Genomic DNA, 25256 nt, shown 5'->3' with positions numbered 1-25256 from the left:
AATTATGTAAATATTTTATTTAAATATATATTTGAGGTGTGGTTGTTAGGTGTGTAAGGTTAAAGGGTTGGGAGTTAATGAAGTATAAACTTGATTATTACTGTATTATCTGTTTTTTTATTCATTACAAAATGTATAAATTGTGTAAATATTGTATTTTTTAAGTTATAATTTAGGTGAAGGTTGTTGGGTTTTTAGAGGTACAGCGTGTGATGTTAGTTAAGAAATAATTTGTTGATAATTTATTGTTAATTTATTATTATATTTTGTATTGATAGTTTAAGTGGCATTTTAGATGTGGGTTGTTTAGGTTGTGAAGGAATTATTGAAATATTTAATCTATCGATAATTTTGTACATTTGTAAATAATTATATTTTTATGTTATATATTAGTTGTGTTTTGTTTTGTTTGTAGGGGAATAGAGTAGGGCTTTATTTAAGTAATAATAGATCGAACATTATTAATTCATTTATTAATGATTGTTTATTTATTACTAAATCATTTATACACTTTTGATATTCCAATTCCATTGAACTTGTTGGCTATTATTTTTGTGGGAATATAGTGTGCCATTTTAATTAAATTAATAATGTTTGCTTAAATTGATAATAATTATTAAACATTGTAATGATGTTATTTATTGTTAATAATTAAGACACATTACATATATATTAGAAATTTTATATTTTTGGTTCATTATTAGAGATGTTAAAATATGTTATTTGTTTGAAGTGAATTCTTCTCTCTACTGTTGCACAGAGTGGAGTGAGAATAGCAAGAGCTACACCTCCGAAGTCCAATGATTTCTCTACTGTTGAACAGACTTCGGAGTCCAATGCATTCCCTACTGTAGTACAGATTGGAGTATGAATAGTGTTAGAACTGGCATTTCTGGTTGGCTAAGGCTTGCACCAAAGCCAGGCAGAAACCACCACTCTAGTCAGGGCAAGGGAGTTACACACCAAAGATAACCCTTCTCACCCCCTTGGTAGTTTGGCACAAGCAGTCAGGCTTATCCTGGAGGCAATGTGTAAAGCATTTGAGCACACACACAGCAACAACATCCCAGGCACACGACAAAAGGAACTCCACACAAGGTTATGTAAAAATAGCTTTTGTATTCTCATAACACATTAGAATAGTAAACACATAACATACACTGTGTCAACTGGCATGGACAATATTCACAAGAGATTATTTACACAGAACAGGGCCACGTGGGCCACTGTCAGAATCACCACTTGGCAGATATTGGTAAAAGTAAAAAAAGATCATAAACATACGACCAGTAACTACTGGTAATCACTGTACTCCACCTCAACCTGTAACATAACCTACATTATGCACAGTCACATCAGGTGCAAATTACATCCTGCGCCAACCTCACCAGCATAAACACATTATGCAATCTCTCACTAGTCTAAACACATTAGACCCTACCTCCTAAGCATAACTCACATTAGGGGGCGTAAATCACAGAGTGAAACATAATCTCACTAGCATAAACAATAATATGCTACACAACCTCATAATCATAAACCGCAGTCTAGAGGTATAAAACACAGGGTGCGCAAAACATACTAAATGCATTACATTTCCTAGCACCACATTGCTCAGGCACATCAATCACATTAGGGCCGTGAGCTCTATCCATCGATCAGCCCCCTGGGCAACTGCCCATCTCCAAAGTGGCTCAAATGCCCAGAATGTCATGGCGCGCTGCCAATGCAGCGCCAGTCAGGGGTGCGCCATCTGCGCAAACCTAAACGTTGCAGCTGCCCACTAATTGCTGGGCAGCTGAGAACAATACCAGGGCCTAAATGCTGCAGCTGGCACTAAGTAGTGTGCAGCTGGGGAAGGCCTGGCATCACTGTGCCACTTCTGTCCCTCTCAATCGACTGGCAAAACGTTGGAGCCACCTGGGGCTCAGTAACTACTAATGCACCCCTGGGAGCCCCCTGGCTCTGTAAATACACAGGCAACACGTTGGGACCACCTAGGCTCTGTAAATAAACATGCCCATCATTGGAGACCGCAGGCTGTAAAAAATCTAGGCCCCAGGGAGCGCACTGGCTCCTGAAACAAAACAGGCCCCCACGGTGAATCCCCGGGGGCTCTGAAAGCCACTGTGCAAAAGATTGGAGCGGCCCGCTGCCATCCAGGGCCTCTCTAAATGCCACCACTATCCTGTGCCTTGGGGCCCTTTAACAATTATGGCCAGGTTAGGGCCACATGGGGCTCCTCCAGAAGAGACCGTTCCCTAGGGATAGAGTGGCCCTCTGCCATCTGGGGCCGCTCGGAGAATGAGACTGCCATACCCCCTGCCCAGCCCTCACTTAGCGGGCTCCGGCGCAGGGGAACTCTTCCTTGTGCCGGTACTCGGCTTCCAGCAGGGCTCCCTCCTGATCATGGGAGCCCTGCTTACCACGCTGCCTTCCTCATCGGTGCAATGTTTTCACCCGGTCCCCCATCTCGGGCCCCCTCTGCCTCGGAGCAGGCACTGGCAATGTGCCTCGGGCCCTCTCCGCCGCAGTCAGCATACCTTTCGGGCTCTCCCAGCTCACAGGAGCCCAGCACCACCACCGCTTCAATTCCAGGCAGCTTCCTCTCTCGCTGGACTTCCCTTCCATCCGGGAAGCCCTGCCCATGTCCCAACCAGGGCTTGCCAGACTTCCGGGTCGCGCTGAGCGGGGCCCGGGGGAAATCCTTTGTCAGCTCTGGCCGCAGCGGTTAAAATGCGGGGTGGGCACCCGCTCTAGATTTAATTAAGTTTACAACTGCGAAATGAGGGGTAGGCTCCCTCCAACTCGAGCTAATCAAGCAGGATGCGCTCCTGCTAGGTAAAATATACAAATATTGGCCATAATGCAGGGTGGGGACCTGCAAAGTCCCCGTCATCTCGGGGGAATCCCTAAGCTGGGGTTTCCCTCTCTCTCCTTCGGCGGCGCTTTCAGCAGCAGCTCCAGATCCTTGTCCTGGGGAAATCCAGAGGACACCGGGCACAGCGCTCCCAGGGCGCTGGGATGCTGCCTTAAACCTTAACAAAGGGAAAGCCACAAGTAAAAGGTCCAATGAAAGGGGGGGCAATGTAGGGCCCAGGGGCCAGCACACAGGGCACTCCAGCAAGGAGGCAGCCCCCATGGTGGTCCCTCCTGGGCCCCACCAGCTGCAGGTCCCCCTGTTAGAATTCCAAAAGTAGAAAAAGGGTCCCAAAGAAGTCCTCCAGCATCCAGGGGCAGGGCAGGGCCCTGGGCCCCAGCAGCAGCACGCCCCTGGGAGATTCAAGTCAGGAACAAGAACATTTTCATGGGGTCACAGCCCCTCTTTTATATTCACATTTCCTTTGTTTCCAAAGGTGCAGGCAAGGGGCGAAACAGACTGTTTCTTAAGCACTTTGTTTGGCTCAGCCCCTCTCCCTATTCACAGGACAGGCCAGGGACAACAGACGCACCCCGGGGGTGGAGCCAGCACTGTGGAGGGAAGGCCCATCCCTATTCAGGTCCCAGGTGCAACTCCTCCCTGCCATCAACATGCAGATCTCCCCATTTACCACCGGGCAGACCCATCCTGACTCCTGGAGCCAGGCACACCATCCAGCTCCAGCCAATCACAAGCCAGACAATCAATTCACATTTACTGCACACACATGCCAACTTCTAAAAGTTTAACAACAAGGGGTGGTGATGGACAGAGTTTCTGAATTAAGCAGAATACTCTCACCCAGTCAAGAGATCAGGGCTAGATCCAACACCGTTTTTTAGCTCACTGCACCATCCCAGTTCAGAACCTGGCTATATGCAAATTAGTCTGTTCCTGTCCCAGTGCATGATGGGAACAGGGCAAACCAAACTACCAAGCCAATTCTTACACTGGGAGGGAAACAAGCTTCCGGGGACCAGTTTCTGGCATTTCAGCCGTCGTCGGCCCGGCTTGCTTGAATCCTGATGGTGCAATGAGCAAGGGACTCACATCTGAGTATACCCTTCCACGCTTAGGGTGGACAAAATATTTAACAACAAGGGGTGGAGATGGACAGAGTTTCTGAATTAAGCAGAATACTCTCACCCAGTCAAGAGATCAGGGCTAGATCCAACACCGTTTTTTAGCTCACTGCACCATCCCAGTTCAGAACCTGGCTATATGCAAATTAGTCTGTTCCTGTCCCAGTGCATGATGGGAACAGGGCAAACCAAACTACCAAGCCAATTCTTACACTGGGAAGGAAACAAGCTTCCGGGGACCGGTTTCTGGCATTTCAACCATCGTCGGCCTGGCTTGCTTGAATCCTGATGGTGCAATGAGCAAGGGACTCACATCTGAGTATACCCTTCCACGCTTAGGGTAGACAAAATATTTAACAACAAGGGGTGGTGATGGACAGAGTTTCTGAATTAAGCAGAATACTCTCACCCAGTCAAGAGATCAGGGCTAGATCCAACACCGTTTTTTAGCTCACTGCACCATCCCAGATCAGAACCTGGCTATATGCAAATTAGTCTGTTCCTGTCCCAGTGCATGATGGGAACAGGGCAAACCAAACTACCAAGCCAATTCTTACACTGGGAAGGAAACAAGCTTCCGGGGACCGGTTTCTGGCATTTCAGCCATCGTCGGCCCGGCTTGCTTGAATCCTGATGGTGCAATGAGCAAGGGACTCACATCTGAGTATACCCTTCCACGCTTAGGGTGGACAAAATATTTAACAACAAGGGGTGGTGATGGACAGAGTTTCTGAATTAAGCAGAATACTCTCACCCAGTCAAAAGATCAGGGCTAGATCCAACACCGTTTTTTAGCTCACTGCACCATCCCAGTTCAGAACCTGGCTATATGCAAATTAGTTTGTTCCTGTCCCAGTGCATGATGGGAACAGGGCAAACCAAACTACCAAGCCAATTCTTACACTGGGAAGGAAACAAGCTTCCGGGGACCGGTTTCTGGCATTTCAGCCGTCGTCGGCCCGGCTTGCTTGAATCCTGATGGTGCAATGAGCAAGGGACTCAAATCTGAGTATACCCTTCCACGCTTAGGGTGGACAAAATATTTAACAACAAGGGGTGGTGATGGACAGAGTTTCTGAATTAAGCAGAATACTCTCACCCAGTCAAAAGATCAGGGCTAGATCCAACACCGTTTTTTAGCTCACTGCACCATCCCAGTTCAGAACCTGGCTATATGCAAATTAGTCTGTTCCTGTCCCAGTGCATGATGGGAACAGGGCAAACCAAACTACCAAGCCAATTCTTACACTGGGAAGGAAACAAGCTTCCGGGGACCGGTTTCTGGCATTTCAGCCGTCGTCGGCCCGGCTTGCTTGGTCCTGATGGTGCAATGAGCAAGGGACTCACATCTGAGTATACCCTTCCACGCTTAGGGTAGACAAAATATTTAACAACAAGGGGTGGTGATGGACCGAGTTTCTGAATTAAGCAGAATACTCTCACCCAGTCAAGAGATCAGGGCTAGATCCAACACCGTTTTTTAGCTCACTGCACCATCCCAGATCAGAACCTGGCTATATGCAAATTAGTCTGTTCCTGTCCCAGTGCATGATGGGAACAGGGCAAACCAAACTACCAAGCCAATTCTTACACTGGGAAGGAAACAAGCTTCCGGGGACCGGTTTCTGGCATTTCAGCCGTCGTCGGCCCGGCTTGCTTGAATCCTGATGGTGCAATGAGCAAGGGACTCACATCTGAGTATACCCTTCCACGCTTAGGGTGGACAAAATATTTAACAACAAGGGGTGGTGATGGACAGAGTTTCTGAATTAAGCAGAATACTCTCACCCAGTCAAAAGATCAGGGCTAGATCCAACACCGTTTTTTAGCTCACTGCACCATCCCAGTTCAGAACCTGGCTATATGCAAATTAGTTTGTTCCTGTCCCAGTGCATGATGGGAACAGGGCAAACCAAACTACCAAGCCAATTCTTACACTGGGAAGGAAACAAGCTTCCGGGGACCGGTTTCTGGCATTTCAGCCGTCGTCGGCCCAGCTTGCTTGAATCCTGATGGTGCAATGAGCAAGGGACTCACATCTGAGTATACCCTTCCACGCTTAGGGTGGACAAAATATTTAACAACAAGGGGTGGTGATGGACAGAGTTTCTGAATTAAGCAGAATACTCTCACCCAGTCAAAAGATCAGGGCTAGAACCAACACCGTTTTTTAGCTTACTGCACCATCCCAGTTCAGAACCTGGCTATATGCATATTAGTTTGTTCCTGTCCAAGTGCATGATGGAAACTGGGCAAACCAAACTACCAAGCCAATTCTTACACTGGGAAGGAAACAAGCTTCCGGGGACCGGTTTCTGGCATTTCAGCCGTCGTCGGCCCGGCTTGCTTGAATCCTGATGGTGCAATGAGCAAGGGACTCACATCTGAGTATACCCTTCCACGCTTAGGGTGGACAAAATATTTAACAACAAGGGGTGGTGATGGACAGAGTTTCTGAATTAAGCAGAATACTCTCACCCAGTCAAGAGATCAGGGCTAGATCCAACACCGTTTTTTTGCTCACTGCACCATCCCAGTTCAGAACCTGGCTATATGCAAATTAGTCTGTTCCTGTCCCAGTGCATGATGGGAACAGGGCAAACCAAACTACCAAGCCAATTCTTACACTGGGAGGGAAACAAGCTTCCGGGGACCAGTTTCTGGCATTTCAGCCGTCATCGGCCCGGCTTGCTTGAATCCTGATGGTGCAATGAGCAAGGGACTCACATCTGAGTATACCCTTCCACGCTTAGGGTGGACAAAATATTTAACAACAAGGGGTGGAGATGGACAGAGTTTCTGAATTAAGCAGAATACTCTCACCCAGTCAAGAGATCAGGGCTAGATTCAACACCATTTTTTAGCTCACTGCACCATCCCAGTTCAGAACCTGGCTATATGCAAATTAGTCTGTTCCTGTCCCAGTGCATGATGGGAACAGGGCAAACCAAACTACCAAGCCAATTCTTACACTGGGAAGGAAACAAGCTTCCGGGGACCAGTTTCTGGCATTTCAGCCGTCTTCGGCCCGGCTTGCTTGAATCCTGATGGTGCAATGAGCAAGGGACTCACATCTGAGTATACCCTTCCACGCTTAGGGTAGACAAAATATTTAACAACAAGGGGTGGTGATGGACAGAGTTTCTGAATTAGGCAGAATACGCTCACCCAGTCAAGAGATCAGGGCTAGATCCAACACCGTTTTTTAGCTCACTGCACCATCCCAGATCAGAACCTGGCTATATGCAAATTAGTCTGTTCCTGTCCCAGTGCATGATGGGAACAGGGCAAACCAAACTACCAAGCCAATTCTTACACTGGGAAGGAAACAAGCTTCCGGGGACCGGTTTCTGGCATTTCAGCCGTCGTCGGCCCGGCTTGCTTGAATCCTGATGGTGCAATGAGCAAGGGACTCACATCTGAGTATACCCTTCCACGCTTAGGGTGGACAAAATATTTAACAACAAGGGGTGGTGATGGACAGAGTTTCTGAATTAAGCAGAATACTCTCACCCAGTCAAAAGATCAGGGCTAGATCCAACACCGTTTTTTAGCTCACTGCACCATCCCAGTTCAGAACCTGGCTATATGCAAATTAGTTTGTTCCTGTCCCAGTGCATGATGGGAACAGGGCAAACCAAACTACCAAGCCAATTCTTACACTGGGAAGGAAACAAGCTTCCGGGGACCGGTTTCTGGCATTTCAGCCGTCGTCGGCCCGGCTTGCTTGAATCCTGATGGTGCAATGAGCAAGGGACTCACATCTGAGTATACCCTTCCACGCTTAGGGTGGACAAAATATTTAACAACAAGGGGTGGTGATGGACAGAGTTTCTGAATTAAGCAGAATACTCTCACCCAGTCAAGAGATCAGGGCTAGATCCAACACTGTTTTTTAGCTCACTGCACCATCCCAGTTCGAAACCTGGCTATATGCAAATTAGTCTGTTCCTGTCCCAGTGCATGATGGGAACAGGGCAAACCAAACTACCAAGCCAATTCTTACACTGGGAAGGAAACGAGCTTCCGGGGACCGGTTTCTGGCATTTCAGCCGTCCTCGGCCCGGCTTGCTTGAATCCTGATGGTGCAATGAGCAAGGGACTCACATCTGAGTATACCCTTCCACGCTTAGGGTGGACAAAATATTTAACAACAAGGGGTGGTGATGGACAGAGTTTCTGAATTAAGCAGAATACTCTCACCCAGTCAAAAGATCAGGGCTAGATCCAACACCGTTTTTTTAGCTCACTGCACCATCCCAGTTCAGAACCTGGCTATATGCATATTAGTTTGTTCCTGTCCCAGTGCATGATGGGAACAGGGCAAACCAAACTACCAAGCCAATTCTTACACTGGGAAGGAAACAAGCTTCCGGGGACCGGTTTCTGGCATTTCAGCCGTCGTCGGCCCGGCTTGCTTGAATCCTGATGGTGCAATGAGCAAGGGACTCACATCTGAGTATACCCTTCCACGCTTAGGGTGGACAAAATATTTAACAACAAGGGGTGGTGATGGACAGAGTTTCTGAATTAGGCAGAATACTCTCACCCAGTCAAGAGATCAGGGCTAGATCCAACACCGTTTTTTAGCTCACTGCACCATCCCAGTTCAGAACCTGGCTATATGCAAATTAGTCTGTTCCTGTCCCAGTGCATGATGGGAACAGGGCAAACCAAACTACCAAGCCAATTCTTACACTGGGAAGGAAACAAGCTTCCAGGGACCGGTTTCTGGCATTTCAGCCGTCGTCAGCCCGGCTTGCTTGAATCCTGATGGTGCAATGAGCAAGGGACTCACATCTGAGTATACCCTTCCACGCTTAGGGTGGACAAAATATTTAACAACAAGGGGTGGTGATGGACAGAGTTTCTGAATTAAGCAGAATACTCTCACCCAGTCAAGAGATCAGGGCTAGATCCAACACCGTTTTTTAGCTCACTGCACCATCCCAGTTCAGAACCTGGCTATATGCAAATTAGTCTGTTCCTGTCCCAGTGCATGATGGGAACAGGGCAAACCAAACTACCAAGCCAATTCTTACACTGGGAAGGAAACAAGCTTCTGGGGACTGGTTTCTGGCATTTCAGCCGTCGTCGGCCCGGCTTGCTTGAATCCTGATGGTGCAATGAGCAAGGGACTCACATCTGAGTATACCCTTCCACGCTTAGGGTGGACAAAATATTTAACAACAAGGGGTGGTGATGGACAGAGTTTCTGAATTAAGCAGAATACTCTCACCCAGTCAAGAGATCAGGGCTAGATCCAACACCGTTTTTTTAGCTCACTGCACCATCCCAGTTCAGAACCTGGCTATATGCAAATTAGTCTGTTCCTGTCCCAGTGCATGATGGGAACAGGGCAAACCAAACTACCAAGCCAATTCTTACACTGGGAAGGAAACAAGCTTCCGGGGACCGGTTTCTGGCATTTCAGCCGTCGTTGGCCCGGCTTGCTTGAATCCTGATAGTGCAATGAGCAAGGGACTCACATCTGAGTATACCCTTCCACGCTTAGGGTGGACAAAATATTTAACAACAAGGGGTGGTGATGGACAGAGTTTCTGAATTAAGCAGAATACTCTCACCCAGTCAAGAGATCAGGGCTAGATCCAACACCGTTTTTTAGCTCACTGCACCATCCCAGTTCAGATTCTGGCTATATGCAAATTAGTCTGTTCCTGTCCCAGTGCATGATGGGAACAGGGCAAACCAAACTACCAAAAGTGGCACTTCTACACTAGACACATTAAATCTGCGCGTGTCATTGCGCAGCATTTAATCTCACGAGTTTGAACGTACCAAACTCGCTCCTGCACTCCCCACACATCAGGAACTACCATGGACACACATATTCCCCATGCATTCCTATGGGAGGGCAGGCCACTCTCACCCCACATACACAGAGAGCGCACGTACTTTACATTGGACCACAGTGGCCTAAAATCCCCAACACCAGGTTACAGAAACAGGCTAGGAAAATGCAAAAAGTTTCGGGCTGAACCTGCAAAAAGGGCCAATTCCAACAAATAGCAAATGTTACCCCTTCATAGTCCAATGGTTTCCCTACTGTTGCACAGATTGGAGTGGGAATAGTTACATTTTACCCCGTTGGTATCCAATGCTTTCCCTACTGTTGCAGAGACTGCAGTGGTAACAGTAAATTTTACCCCTCTGGTGTCTAACGCTTTCCCTACTGTTGCACAAACTGGAGTTGAAATAGTAACTCTTACCCCTACTATATCCAACGCAGTCTCTACTTCTGCACAGAATGGAGAAGGAATAGTAAAGTTCAGCCCTCCAGTGTTCTGTGCTTTAACTACTATGGCATAGATTGTAGTGTGAATAGTAATTTTACCCCTTTGTTGTTCAACGTTTTCCCTACTATTGCGCATACTGGCCTAAAGAGAACAGTGCTTCTGTTGGGTAGAAATAATAACTTGTACTAGGTATACTATACCTTAAAGGAAAATCTATTTTAAATGTCCAAGCAACACACAAGAAAAACAACTTTTTATGCTTAACAAATGTTTTAACTAAGTATTAGTAAAAGTGTGAGATCAATAAAATGGCTGTCTGTGACAAAAAACACATGTGGTGCAGACTGACAATAGTGTACATTTAGTGACTTGTGGTGATAAGTGACAAGGGGCTGTACATGGGTGACATAGGATGACGTGAATAGACAATTATTCTATCCCCAGATTTAAATCGGAAGGTGTCGGCTGACACCTCTCTGAATATTGATGCAATGTGATCGTCCATACAGTAGGACCCACAGTTATTGGTAAGTATGATGTTGCGAATGCTCCACATGTACACGAGCTCGCTGCCTCTGACATGGTGATTTCTAAAATTCCCCTGTCTCAATCACTCTGTAACTCCCTTAACTCCTTCTTTATTGATAAGGTAGCTCTCATCAAGGCCAACATCCCTCCCGCTCTCCCGACACCGATCACTGTTCACCTGCCCCCCGCTGTTCCCCTCCTCACTCAGCTTCCCCCTTTGACACGAGAAACCCTCCTTCCCTTACTGGCCCGGGTAAAATCAGGTTCACCCCAGGACATCGGCCCGGCATTTGCCCTGAAAGAGATCTTTTCTAGCTGTTACTCCCCTCCACTCACATTAATCAATCACTCCCTTAAAACTGGCATCGTCCCTAATGCCCACAAATCAGCAGTCATTATTCCGATCCTAAAAAAGGCAGGTGCCGATCCAACTCTGCCGGCTAACTACCTTCCCATTTCCCTTCTCTCTTACCTGGCGAAGGTCTCAGAGGCTCATGTTACCGGGACTCTGAGCTCCTTTGTGGAGTCCACTGGCCGCCTTTCCTCTAGTCAGGCAGGTTTTCGCCCGCTGCACTCTACCGAGAAGGTGGTAGTTTCGGTGATGGACAAATTGAGGGAGGGCATTGACATCTGCCTACCCCAGGCCCTGGTCCTCTTAGACCTGTCCGCCGCGTTCGACACGGTGGACCATGACATTCTGTTGACCCGTGTCGAGGCGGCGGGCATTGGGGGCACGGCCCATGCCTGGCTCCAGTCCTTTTTAACGGACAGGGAGCAGGCCGTCCAACTGGCAGACTTTGCTGCCCCTCCTCGCAGAGTGACTTGCGGCGTTCCCCAGGGCTCCTCTTTGTCCCCCTTGTTATTTAATTTATACATCTCACCCCTCATTTTTTCTTTACAGCAGATGGACGTCTCGGTGTTCAACTACGCTGACGACCTCCAACTTATCTTTAACCTTTCCCACTCCCCCACTTCTGCCCAGAATTTCCAGAGGGTGAGGCTCTTCATCCAAGATTGGATGAACTTCAACCACCTCAAACTGAATCCCGACAAAACCGAACTGGTTTTGACCGGGAGTGGTTGCAGTCCTTGGTCCCCTTCCTTCTGGCCCCACTCTCTTGGTCCCCCTCCCCTCCCGGTTCCTAAGGTCAAAACCCTGGGCATCTTTATCAATTCCCAGCTCTCTCTTCACACGCAGGTTCACTCAGTGGTGTCCTCCTGTTTCTTTTCCCTTCGCACCATTCGTAGGATTTCCCGTTTTTTTTCTGTTCCCGCCCTTAAGCTCATTCTCATGGCCATGGTGCTATCGCGCCTTGATTATGGAAATGTGGTCTATAATGGCGCCCCAGATTATCTAATTCGCTGGCTTCAACTGATACAAAATCAGGCCGCCCGCCTGATTTATGGTCTTCCCAAATTTCACCATGCCACCCCTCTGTTGCAATCTCTGCACTGGTTACCGGTGAAGGAGAGGGCTCTCTTCAAGTTGGGCTGCATTACCTATCAGGCTAGGTCAGGGACTGCCCCCGCTTTCCTTTGTGAAGCTATATCTTCCTATCTTCCGGCCAGAGAGCTCCGCTCCTCTCACCAGGCCCTCTTGTCAGTTCCCCGCTTCAGGAAGCAGAGGTCCGGGGGGACGAGATTTGCGGTTCTAGCTCCATCTTTTTGGAACTCGCTCCCTTTTGCCCTCAGAGCTTCTACTTCCTATCCGGAATTCCGTAAACATCTCAAGACCTTCCTGTTTTCCAGATCCCTAGCAGTCTAGCCTTCCTCTCTGCCTCCACTGGTTCACCGCCGCTTAGCGCCATGAAACCGTCCTGGTATAAGTGCGCTCAATAAATATGTTAAAATTCAAAATTCAAATTCCACATGCAGTTCTTAGTCCATGCCAAGCACACACAACACTCACTTATATAACTATCATCCCACAGGCTTTCTCTGTCCCCCCTGTCCTGTAGAAGACCCGGCTCTGACGCATAAACTATTGCACATCTGTCAAGGGTCGAAACGTCGAGGTTGTTATCTCAAAGTAGTCCACACAATTTCCCAAACTTGAACAACTGAATCATAAACTACTGCTGGGATTTATGCAATTCATTTTAGACTTGCTAAACTAAAATAATTGTCTATTCACGTCATCCTATGTCACCCATCTACTCACTTATCACCACAAGTCACTAAATGTACACTATTGTCAGTCTGTTGCCGCATGTGTTTTTTGTCACAGACAATGGAGTGGGAATAGCAAATGTTACCACTACGGAGTCCAATGCTTCCTCTACTGCTGCATAGACTGGAGTGGAAACGGTAAATTTTAACCGTTCGGAGTGCAACACTTTCCATACTATTACACAGATGTGAGTGGGAAAAGTAGTACATTTTACCCCTTCTGTGTCCAACACTTTTCTCACTGTTGCATAGACTTGAGTGGCAATAGTAAATGTTACTACTCTGGTGTGTAACACTTTTCCTACTATTGCACAGACTGGAGTGAGAAAAGTAAATTTGACCCCTTCGGTGTCCAACGCTTTCCCTACTGTTGCACATACTGGAGTGGGCATAGTAAATTTTACACAACTTCGGAGTCCAATGTTTTCCCTACTGTTGCACAGATTGTACCAGGAATATTAAATTGTACTCCTTTGGTATCCAACAGTTTCCTTACTGTTGTATAAACTGGAGTCTTTTCCTACTGTTGCATACATTGCAGTAGAAATAGAAATCTATTTTTTTAGAAATGTTGCTACTTTTTAAATATTGGTTAAATATATGCAATAATATTATTTGTTTAAATCTATATTCATTTTTTATATTATTTTGGAGAGCTATGACAACATGGATTGCTGTAGCCTCGTGTTTATTTTATTTTTACGCAATGTTGACACTCTAATAAAATAATTAAGAGGGTCAAGAAAAAAGGATCAGGACTACCTGAGTCTTCATAAAACTAAGTCCAAGAAAAATCATCCAGACTTACACAAGACAGGAATTCAAATTAAATCTTATAAGTTTATTCAACATTGGGAACATTAAGGAAAGCCAAAGTATTTAGCAGTTAGAGAATTGGCAATACATTTTTCAGTTGTAACTTAAAAAAAGATTTATTTCGAAAGCAAGAAATCAGCCACATCTAAAAGTAGCTAAGCAAGAAGACTGCCAGAGACTGCACAAAAAGCTCTGACACATCATCCAAATATATCAACTTAGACAGAAAAGCCACACACAATTTGTGGTGAGAGATGACAAAATTGGGTTGTGCAAGCAATTTTACATTCTAATGAGGAAATCACTATTTTATTTCAAAAGGTACTTCAAATAAGATACATCTAAGAACGTCAGTTTTACTGCATACTAATGAATGAGGTGCACATAGGAAATGAAGGGAATGACATGAACTTTATGTAATACAGATATAGAATAGACAGCTCAACTAATGAAAGGTCCCTTGTAAATGATTGTGTAAATGACCTGAAAAGTTACAAAGATAGTAACATCCTGAATGTGGCTTCTTTGAGAAGAATACAAATTACTGCAATTTATGAATATAGAGACCATGGATTAGGCTTATATTTTGCTGATGGAAGAGCCTACCGCATACATGCACGTGGAAAACTTGTACTTGTGAAATACAAGTCCACCTTTATTTCTGCAAGTATGAACACATTTGAATGCAAGGTGTTTCAGGCCCGATCATGCTAACTAAACCATATCTACATTAGCCATTATTTTCTAACTAGTAAACATTCTCCTACAGTATTAAACCACTAAGTGGGAAGAGGGGCCTGTTGCTGAGAAATATCGGTAATCAGACTCGCAGGAAGTTGTTTGTTGGCTTTTGATGACTTTCCCTAGGCCATAAGACTCATAGATAATGTTAATGTAAAATAATATTTTGGTACGCTAGTGCATGTATTTCCATCTATAGCATGATCCATGTAAAATACAACGTAGGTCCCTCATTATGGTTGTAATGCAATTCAAGGATTAATAAAGCAAAATATATATTACCTCGGTGAAAGGAGTTTATGAGAATGTGTTTTAATTTTGCAGGTGATTAATGTACGTATATATATTTTACCCAGTGGCAGTCACCACTTGGTAGTTTGTTTTTCAGTAAGGTAGGCATTTCCATAGGTAATACTTTTTTTTATTTTGTTAATAACTTTGGTACTGTTTGACAAATCTCCACAAAACTTTCCAAAAAAGTGCTTGTTTTTGTCTAGTATGTGCATTGAAAGTTTTGGAATGATCTGTCAAGTGGGCGCCGAGTAAAAAGGGAGGTCCCAAAATGCAAAATCATTTCAATTTTCTGTAGACTTCTTTAAGCAGCGCTATAGTAAGAACTGCTGATCAGAAACACACCTTACTTTTCAGGGAGCTATAAAATGGTCCGCGGACTCTGCTTATTGTAATTTGGAGTAGATCCAGTCAGTAGTTTTGAAAACATTTAGGGTTTAAAAATATTTGTATCTCTGGGCCAATCGACCTGGGAGAGGCTTGTGAGAGCACCAGTTTAAAAATAGAGCATACTGATTTGCCCAGTGAGGTTTTTTTCCCTTTGACCAGTTTGCTCCCATGGGAGTAATGGAGCGCTCTGATGGGATGCCAGCATCATGTGAAAGATTCTGCTAGCAGACATTACAGAACTTGGGGAATTAGGGCCTGATTGCATTTTGGCAGTCCTGGAACGGGCCGTCATGACAGTGCCCGCACCAGAACCGAAAAACTGGACCGTGGGCCGCCCGCCAGATTACCAGGAATCTTCTGGTCTGGTGGGTTGACGTTTTGGAGTTCCCATGGCTGTGCCTATTAAAAAGACACTGCAATGGGAACGGCAAATCCCTTTTCTGTACTGCATGGACTGTAAAGTCCATGCCGAGCAGCAGAAGGGGCGCATGCAGACAGGATGGCACACCATGTGCCCCCCTGCATGCATCTAATGGCTCAGAGGCACCTATGTTTCCTCACAGCTATACTTTCAATGGCACGATCACCACCATTAAAATTGAGGAAAACCCTTTTATGCTTGGCGGTGCTGCAGCAGTCCCTCCAAGCATATCATTGCCTCTGACTGCCATGCCAGCAATGCGGGATCCATGATTCCCGGCGGTTACGGCCGGCAGTCCTGTGGTGGTCTCACTGCTGTATTCATAATACAGCAGGTGGACCACCAGTCTAGTGGTCCAGGGTGTGCCATTTTGGGTTTGACTGATTGAAAAAAGGCCTAGCCCTGGGGGATAGGGTCCCCAGGGTCAAACGGCGGACGGAAGGGGTGCCCCTCCTGTAATAATATTTTTTTAAAGTATAAAAACAATGACGGGCAAGTCGCCATAGGCCACAACCCCTTTGTCCACCACTCTGCAAATAGGCCTTCTGGCACACTCCTGGATGTGGGATGAATTCCCCTTAGCTGCAAAGATTTTCTGTTACCTCCAGTAAGTCCCAAGGAGCGGGATTTCTGAGGGCCTTTCAAGGCCACCGCCCCTTTGGGGGCCATGAAGCCCAAATGATGCCTGCAGTAAGTCCGATACAGCAGGATTCCGGAGAGCTGGTTGGAGGCCGCGCCCCCTCTCTCCACCAGTCTGCTAACATATCTTCCAGTTAAAAAAAAACATAGAAATTCACTGAAAATACCAAAGGTTACAGGGGCATTATAGTTAGGCTCAGATTTCACTCATACAAAACCAGTAAAATCCGGCAGTAATAGTTATCTGAGCAAAGTACATTCTTTTTTTGGGGGGAGGGGGTATAAAGCGCATGGCTACCCCGAGGGATCCCAGCGCTGTGACAGTAACTAGAGAAGGAGTGAACCTCTACGGGAAGAGCCAGGTGTTCGGATGGTTTCGGAATGTGAGGTGTTTGGATTCTTTACGGAGGTTCAGTGGGAGGGCATTCCAGAGTTTAGCGGTGTTGTAAGAAAAGAGCTGTCCCCGCTGCTGGCCTTCTTGATCTGGGGTTTACTGCTAGGTGGAGCTCATCTGAGCGTAGTCTTCTGTTGCCTTTGTAAGGGTAGATCAGATTTTTGATGATAGGTGGTCCACTTCCTCCCAGAGACTTGTGGACCACACACATGGCTTTAAAATGAATTTTTTTCTTGCACCGGGAGCCATTGGAGAGCGTACCGGCAGGCCTTACTGAGCACCGGTTGGGGGTCCCAGTAAGTAGCCTTGCAGCGGAGTTCTGCCTGATCTGTAGTTTCATGACAGCTGAGCTTGGGGTGCCTAAGTAAAGGGCGTTGCTATAATCTATCAGAGACAGAATTAGAGCTTGGACCAGCAGTTTTCTGGCTTGACTGGGTAGGAGGGGAAGCACTTTACGTATCATTCTTAGCAGCCTATAACAAGTTGCTGCCGTCTTCCTAGCTTGTGTTTTAAATGAAAGGTCTTGGTCTAACCAGATGTCTAGACGTTTGATCTCTGTTTTGGGGGACGGTGGTGGCCCCATACAGGTTGGCCACATGGTGTTTGATTTGAAGCTTAAGTGATTGCCTAACAGCAACAATTCGGTTTTGTCACCATTGAGTTTCAAATGGGATAAGCTCATCCATTTGGCCACTTCTTCAAGGCAGGAATGGAGATCAGTAGGCGTCTTGTCGATCTGGTTCAGTGCGACAACAAGCTGAGTGTCGTTGGCATATGTTACTACATGAATCCCAATGGGGGAGGTAATATCTGCCAATAGAGACATATGAACATTAAAAAGAGTAGGGTTCAAGGAGGAGCCCTGGTGGACTCCACACTGGAGGGGGATGGGTTTGAGCAGGTGTCACCTACAAACACCTGGACAAGTCTATCTTCTAAAAAAGATTATAGCCATAGTAAGGCGGTGCCGGACACACCAACGCTCCTGAGACGGTGAATCAGAGTTTGATGGTTCACCGTGTCAAAGGCTGCGCTCAGGTCTAGGAAAAATATGGCAGCGGAGGCTCCTGGTTCCAGGATCTTTCTTGATTCTTCCACAACTGCTAATAAGGTGGTCTCTGTACCCTGACAGGGGGATAGCCCATTTGTGAAGGGTGGAGCAGGTTGTGAGACTCAAGGAATGAGGAGAGTGTTTGATTGCTGTGTTTCCCCGCAATTTTCCTGATTCCTGGGAGCAGCGAGATGGGACGGTAGTTGCCCAGGTCCGCAGGATCCAAGTGTGTTTTTTTTTGTATAACTTACACCCCTGCTATGCACTGCTTATGACCTCACTCATTACGTCACTCATGACATGGTCAGTGGCATCACTGATGACATCTCAAATAACATCACTGATTACATCATTCACAGAACCACTCACACACCTGCACAACCACTTGGTTACTGATTCACACACCCATACCAGTACCCACACACCCACTCACTCTACACACACTCACTTGAACAGCGGCTTACACAACCATTCACTCACCCATGCAAGCACTCACACAACCAGTCACTCACCCATACAGCCACTCATATAACAATACACTGGCCCATATAGCTACTCACATACCCACTACTCACCTACAAAGTTACTCACACACCCACTCACTCACTCACTCAATGAGCCTCTAAACATAGCCACTCACTCACCCATACACACACTCACAAATCATTCCAAAGTTGTTGTAAACCCTGCAGAGATTTAGAAATTAAAAGAGTGATGTTGGCTGATGTAGTGCAGGCACTCTTCTTATGCCAATTTTGGGGGCATCACAGCCATCTCTATCTAAAAATCAACCACTCCATTGATGAAAAGAGTTAAAAAATGGGGGCTAACCACATCCCTGTCTCACTCCATGTTGGACTGGGAAGGTTCCTGTTACTTGGTAATTTACCCCCCAACCTGTGCTTCATTAGATGAGTGTAGTCTAATTAAAATGTCTAAAAGGTTAGCCGGCAAGCCCATCTCTTTCAATACCCCGGGGGACAAGGTCAAACACTGTGCACAAATCAATATCAATAATCAATAATTCTGCCCCCTTGACAACCACTTCCTTCCAATAAATAGGGAGAAGACGGAAGGCCTTGTCTAAGTACTGACGTTTGTACGGAAACCTGCCTGGAAATCACTCAAGATTTGAAACTCAGTCAGTCATCCAACCCTGTATACTTCCTAAAACCTGCTCACAAAAGATTTTCTGAAGAGAGTGAATGAGTCTTATCAGTCTATAACGCACCAGCTTTGATCTGTCCCATTTATTGTAAATGCAATTTGCCACAATGATGGTATGGGAGCACCAGACATGATAAAGTTTGTTACCAGACTTATATAGGAACCCCAGAGAGACGTATCCTCTCTATACAGATCATTGGGGATTCTATCCAGTCAGGGGGCTTGAATGGGCCAACGAGATGAAATCGCCATTTGGGTTTTCTAAATAGAGAAAACCAGTTTCACCTACTCGACGAAGGGTCTCAACCCACATCTCACTAGCCTCATTGCTTGCAGGAGTACCATTACCATGGAGAGAGCCAAAGTGAGCAACCCACTCTTCCGACTGGACAGTGTATTCCAAGGCTGTCCTGTTTCCCTTAAGCCGATATGCTGCTTTTCTCCAAAAAGTCTTGGGGTCTTTCTCTGTCAGTGCGGTGTGTAGGGAAAACCAGAGAGAACCCCTCCCATTCCTGCTTAGCTTTGTAAATGGGCTGGCTGTACTCGGCTCTGAAAGTCACTATCTCAGGACGAGCCTTCTGTTTTACTGAACAAATAAGCGCCCCCTTAGCTTTTCTGCAGTCCTGATTGTACCAGGCGCTCTTAGAGTCCTGCATTGAGTCTGTGCAGTGTCACCTCCTTTTCTGCACTTTAGGAGGCTGGCTAAGCACATACCTTAACTCAATAAAGAATATCTCATGGCAAGGTTATGTTATGTTATAAAATGCTTATTAAGCGCTCAAATTCCGAGGTGTCTTGAAGTTGGTGTGCGTAAGTGGAGCGGAATGATAAACTGATAACTACTCGGAATTAAACAGCCAGGAGTTCAGGATCTTCCTGAACGATGGGAGATTCGGCTGAAGTCTCAAGGCCACCAGCAGTTTGTTCCACATCAGGCCTGTCTATACCTTGGGATACAGATCAAGCCAAGATTGGCCGACAGTAGGTCTCGAGAGGGGATGTAGAGCCTGAACCTATGTAAATGTAAATGAGCTTATATAGCGCACAGCTACCCACAAAGGGCTTCCCGGCGCTTGCTTAGGGAACCCGTCCTGGTATTCACCTGTGAGATAACCCCGGCAGGGTATCCACAAGGTGAAAGCCAGGCATCCCGCCGCGAGGGGCCGTTGTGGAGATTAAGCAAGTTATTGCCCAGAGTCGCAGAGTGTGAACCCGTGAGTCAAGAAGGCACCGGAGCAGGAATTATCGAGTCCGTGGAATTTTTGAGCCCAAGACCCGCCTAGGCGGGGAATTGAACCCTGGTCCAGGGCCGATCTCAGCTTCCGGGTCTGCCGCCTCTAACCCCTGAGCCACACTTCTCCACCTATGCTGAGAGTCCTCAGAGCCACCACCATATTGTGCCTTATGCACCAGGCAGAGTGTCTTAAACTCGATTCTCTGCTGGACAGGGAGCCAGTGTAGTGCCCTTCCACCCTGGGTGGTGGGTTGGCCCTTTGGGATTGGCACCTTTGGGATTGGGATTGAAGTTTGCTAATCTGTTGGTAATCTGTTGCTTATCGATGCCCAGGAACTTTGCATTGCAATAATCCAATCTGGACATAAAAAGAGCAGCCATTACCATCTTCTGAAGTGCCAGGGGAATAAAAGGGAAGATTTTATACAAGAAAAAGCTAGCTGATGTTAGGCTATTCACCTGAGCTGGTAATTTATCAAAGAAGAAACAGACACTTGTAACACTTAGGCCATTGGTCATGTAAGTTTTAGAGTAACCTCAAAAACCCTATGCCAATGTGGTAGATGCGGTATATTTGGTTCATCCGCCCCGCATATGGGTTGTTGGCCGTTATCATTGGTTACTCCAAATTAGTGGTGTTGCCAGCCTCAACCCGAGGCACCTCTGGCCTGTAGTGCAGTGTCCAGAGAAAGGGAAAAGAAGTGTGTCAAATTAGAATCTCAAAAAAAGGAAAGAAGGTTTAAAAACTGAAAAATCACCCTGAATGATTTTAATTATTGGTGTGATTTTCAGGTTGTTAAAATAATTTGTTACTACTGAATTGATCGAGTTACTAGATCATAGTAGTTAGGTACACTCATTACACAAACGTCGACATGTTTCAGCTCTGTCGGCCCACAGGGGTCTATAGAGCATTCGTCAGGACTCACAATTAAACAGACAATGTACGTGTTACTCACACCATTTGTGTTGTATTTTTGTTAATAACCTGTGTAAATTTCCAGGGATATTGACTCCTCCGGTTTCTGAAAAGGAATAGGGAGAGTACATAGAGAAATACACACTTATTGCAAACATCCTAATTTAGGCTTGTGCATTGGGTAGAATAAAATTATTATTCATTCATTCCAGAGTCTCATCTCTGAGGGAAGAGGGGAGGGGAAGGTTTGGTGACAGGGTAGAGTTTTTTTACGCTATAAACATAGTTGTGGAAATTGTCATTTGAAGGAGGAGCACACTCTGCGGGGGTAAGTCTTTAACTTTTACGCGCTGGCCTGTTGGGGCGCAAGCGTAAAGGAACCTCTTAAGTAAGGCAAGCGGGTTGTTTAAAAACGCAGCGCGTTATCATACCTTGTAACCGGAGAGTACTCGCTTGCGTCGGGGGGCCCTCAGGACACAGAGCTGTATTTAAAACGTATCGCGTTAATAAATGTTACTCGTGGTCACCTTACAGGGATTCAGTTGTTAGTGCAGCATCGCTCCGCCATTACCCGCGTGTGCTTGCAACCTCGTCTTGTGCTGACTCTGCCCCCGGAAGTTCGTGACTCCGGCTAGGCAGACGTTTTTAAAGGTGCAGGCACTCCGAGCTTACGTGTTATGGGCGTGTCGAAATCACTTGTTTTATTGTGAACGAACTTTATTGGTACATGAAGTAGATATGGCTCTTTAAATTCCAATCGAGTATTATTTGTTTCATGAAATAGGCAGTTTCTTGTGTTCTTTAGAAATTGGGTCATTTAGCAAATTGGTGCCACGGAATGGAATCATTCAGGCCGTTTTTAAAAACGTCTGCCTAGCCGGAGTCACGAACTTCCGGGGGCAGAGTCAGCACAAGACGAGGTTGCAAGCACACGCGGGTAATGGCGGAGCGATGCTGCACTAACAACTGAATCCCGGTAAGGTGACCACGAGTAACATTTATCAACGCGATACGTTTTAAATACAGCTCTGTGTCCTGAGGGCCCCCCGACGCAAGCGAGTACTCTCCGGTTACAAGGTATGATAACGCGCTGCGTTTTTAAACAACCCGCTTGCCTTACTTAAGAGGTTCCTTTACGCTTGCGCCCCAACAGGCCAGCGCGTAAAAGTTAAAGACTTACCCCCGCAGAGTGTGCTCCTGCTTCAAATGACAATTTCCACAACTATGTTTATAGCGTAAAAAAACTCTACCCTGTCACCAAACCTTCCCCTCCCCTCTTCCCTCAGAGATGAGACTCTGGAATGAATGAATAATAATTTTATTCTACCCAATGCACAAGCCTAAATTAGGATGTTTGCAATAAGTGTGTATTTCTCTATGTACTCTCCCTATTCCTTTTCAGAAACCGGAGGAGTCAATATCCCTGGAAATTTACACAGGTTATTAACAAAAATACAACACAAATGGTGTGAGTAACACGTACATTGTCTGTTTAATTGTGAGTCCTGACGAATGCTCTATAGACCCCTGTGGGCCGACAGAGCTGAAACATGTCGACGTTTGTGTAATGAGTGTACCTAACTACTATGATCTAGTAACTCGATCAATTCAGTAGTAACAAATTATTTTAACAACCTGAAAATCACACCAATAATTAAAATCATTCAGGGTGATTTTTCAGTTTTTAAACCTTCTTTCCTTTTTTTGAGATTCTAATTTGACACACTTCTTTTCCCTTTCTCTGGACACTGCACTACAGGCCAGAGGTGCCTCGGGTTGAGGCTGGCAACACCACTAATTTGGAGTAACCAATGATAACGGCCAACAACCCATATGCGGGGCGGATGAACCAAATATACCGCATCTACCACATTGGCATAGTGTTTTTGAGGTTACTCTAAAACTTACATGACCAATGGCCTAAGTGTTACAAGTGTCTGTTTCTTCTTTGATAAATTACCTACTTACCCTGGGGAATGAAACAGACATTCAAATCCCTAGTCCCCCCCTATTGATTAATTGGTATTCACCTGAGCTGACATGTTCAATTTGCTGTCAAAAATGACCCCATGGTTCCTCACCGTCTTTACTGGTAAAGGACATTCCCCCACCTCCTGCGGCCACCACAGGTTGCTCCAAATTGGTGAACCTTTCCCAAATTCAATCACTTCTGTTTTCTATGTATTAATTTTCAGGAAGCTCATACTCGTCCACTCCATGACATCCTTCAGACAGGCGTGGAATCTTGCCTCAGTTAACTCCGGCATGTCTGAGACAAAGATCACCAAGTGCAAGTTGTCTGCGTCCGACACAAGGGTAAAGCCATGTTTCCTCACAAGACTGGCCAGCGGCTTCACATACACATAAACAGTGCTGGGGACAGAGCTTAACCTTGCAGAACACCGCAAGGCAGATTAATGTTGTCTGATTGTAGACCCTCCCAGTTCAGACTTTGTTTCCTGTTATCTAGAAACGAGGAGAGAAGGACCATAGCCAGAGCCAGCTCACTAATTTCTATCTCCTGTAGTCGCCGCACCAACACCATGTGATTCATGGTGTCGAATGCGGCCGTCAAATCTAGGAGAACAAGGATTGCCCTCCCCTCCTCCCCCTCCCATCTGCTACTGTTCGGATCCCTTCAGCTGCAGCGATCAGGGCAGATTCAGTAGAGTTTCTTGGACTAAAGCCATGCTGGGATGGATCCAATAGCCTGTTACTATCCAGGTATTCAGTTAATGTTTTATTGATCGATTTTCAAGGACCATGACTACTAATGGTAGACCCGAGATTGGCCGATAGTTTTTAAATTCAGTAGGGTCCAAGTTGTCTTTCTTCAGGATCGGCCTGATACTGGCTGTCTTCCAAGCTAAAGAGTAAGTCCCAGATACCAGGACTTGATTAATCAAAGAGGTGAGGGTTCTCTGAGCCAGGTGCATGATAGCCGTGGGACAGAGGTTACAGGATGAGCCAGATTTAATAGATTTTAAAATGTCTATTACCACCTCTTCTGATAGGGGATCAAAACATGTCAATTTGCAGGGCACTATCTCCTCCCCCTGGGGAGGTTGATGTGTACCTAACAAAGAGTTTGATGATTTGGCCAGGTCATCATATATTTTTTGCACTTTGTTCTGAAACCAGGTTGGGTTTAAACAAGCTGCCCTGCTGGGGTTTAGCTAAAAAAGACACAGATTAAAATAATTATTTTGCAGAATTTCCAGCCTCCTGGATTTTTGCTGTAAAATACGCTCTCTTAGTAGCCAGAATGGCCTCTTTATATATATTCAAGGCCCCGTTGTAGGCATCTTTGCTATTCCTAATGTAGTTCACTCTCCAAAGCTGCTCAAACCTTCCACATTCAACTTTTAGTCCTTTCAGTTCAGGACCACACCACGGTGTCCTCGAAGGGCGCCTGTTAGCTGTGGCTGTGTGCTCAGGAGCAACACAATTGACCACTCTTTGGAGTCACTCGTTGAACTAGGTGGCAGCCACCTCATTATCATTATCTAAAGTTGGAGGGGAGTGGTCAAGAGCAGCCTCTAAGCCTTTACTTGTTACCTTATTCTATCGCTGGAACGTCACCGTAGTGGCTATGTGCGGAGAATACCTCCTGGTCGCCTTGGCCCTAACCTCGAAGAATACCGCCTTATGGTCCGTCCAAGGGAGTGCCTCTACTCAGCCCAGAGAAATATCAGGATGGTTGGAAAATAATCCGGCTAAAACATGGCCCCCTATGTGTGTGGGTTCAGACACTAACCGACGCAAGCCGTGCACTTCCATGATGTCTAAGAGTCTGCCCGTCTCCGGGTTAGTACCCAGCTCCAGATGGTAATTAAAATCACCTGATATGGTAAAAATTCGGAATCAGTGCAGGATTCCATATAAGACATGAGGGCCCGTGGAAAAGCGGCTCAAGGGCCAGGTGGTCAATAGATCAGCAGGCCATAAAATACAGTCACATCCTTGAGCCTGACACAGAATTGCATCGCTTCAGCCTGGGGATCAGCCACTGCTTCCACTGGAACCTTCAGGGCATCCTTGTATATAATGGCTATGCTGCCCCCTCTACTGCCTGGTCTATCTTGGTTCAGTAAAGAGTAACCTGATGGCAAGGCCACGTTCCAGTCAGGGATTGAGGTTACATTCGTCCAGGTTTCCGTTAAAAAAACCATGTCAGGATTATGTGCTTTCAATAGTATTCCCAACTCATGTTTGTGTTTTACTACAGAATGTGTAT

General features: G+C 46.1%; 1 protein-coding gene across 1 annotated transcript in view; it reads left to right on the top strand.

Annotated features, from left to right (window-relative positions):
- The window catches only part of LOC147701910 (cytosolic phospholipase A2 gamma-like), a 749579-nt gene that overhangs the window by 420436 nt on the left and 303887 nt on the right, over positions 1-25256 (top strand). The gene's annotated exons all lie outside the window — the stretch shown is intronic.

This window comes from Lissotriton vulgaris, chromosome 7 (genome assembly GCF_964263255.1).
Source record: "Lissotriton vulgaris chromosome 7, aLisVul1.2, whole genome shotgun sequence".
NCBI classification, from domain to species: Eukaryota; Metazoa; Chordata; class Amphibia; order Caudata; family Salamandridae; genus Lissotriton; species Lissotriton vulgaris.
Note: the sequence above shows the minus strand (reverse complement) of the source record. Positions and strands in the feature narration are given on the sequence as shown.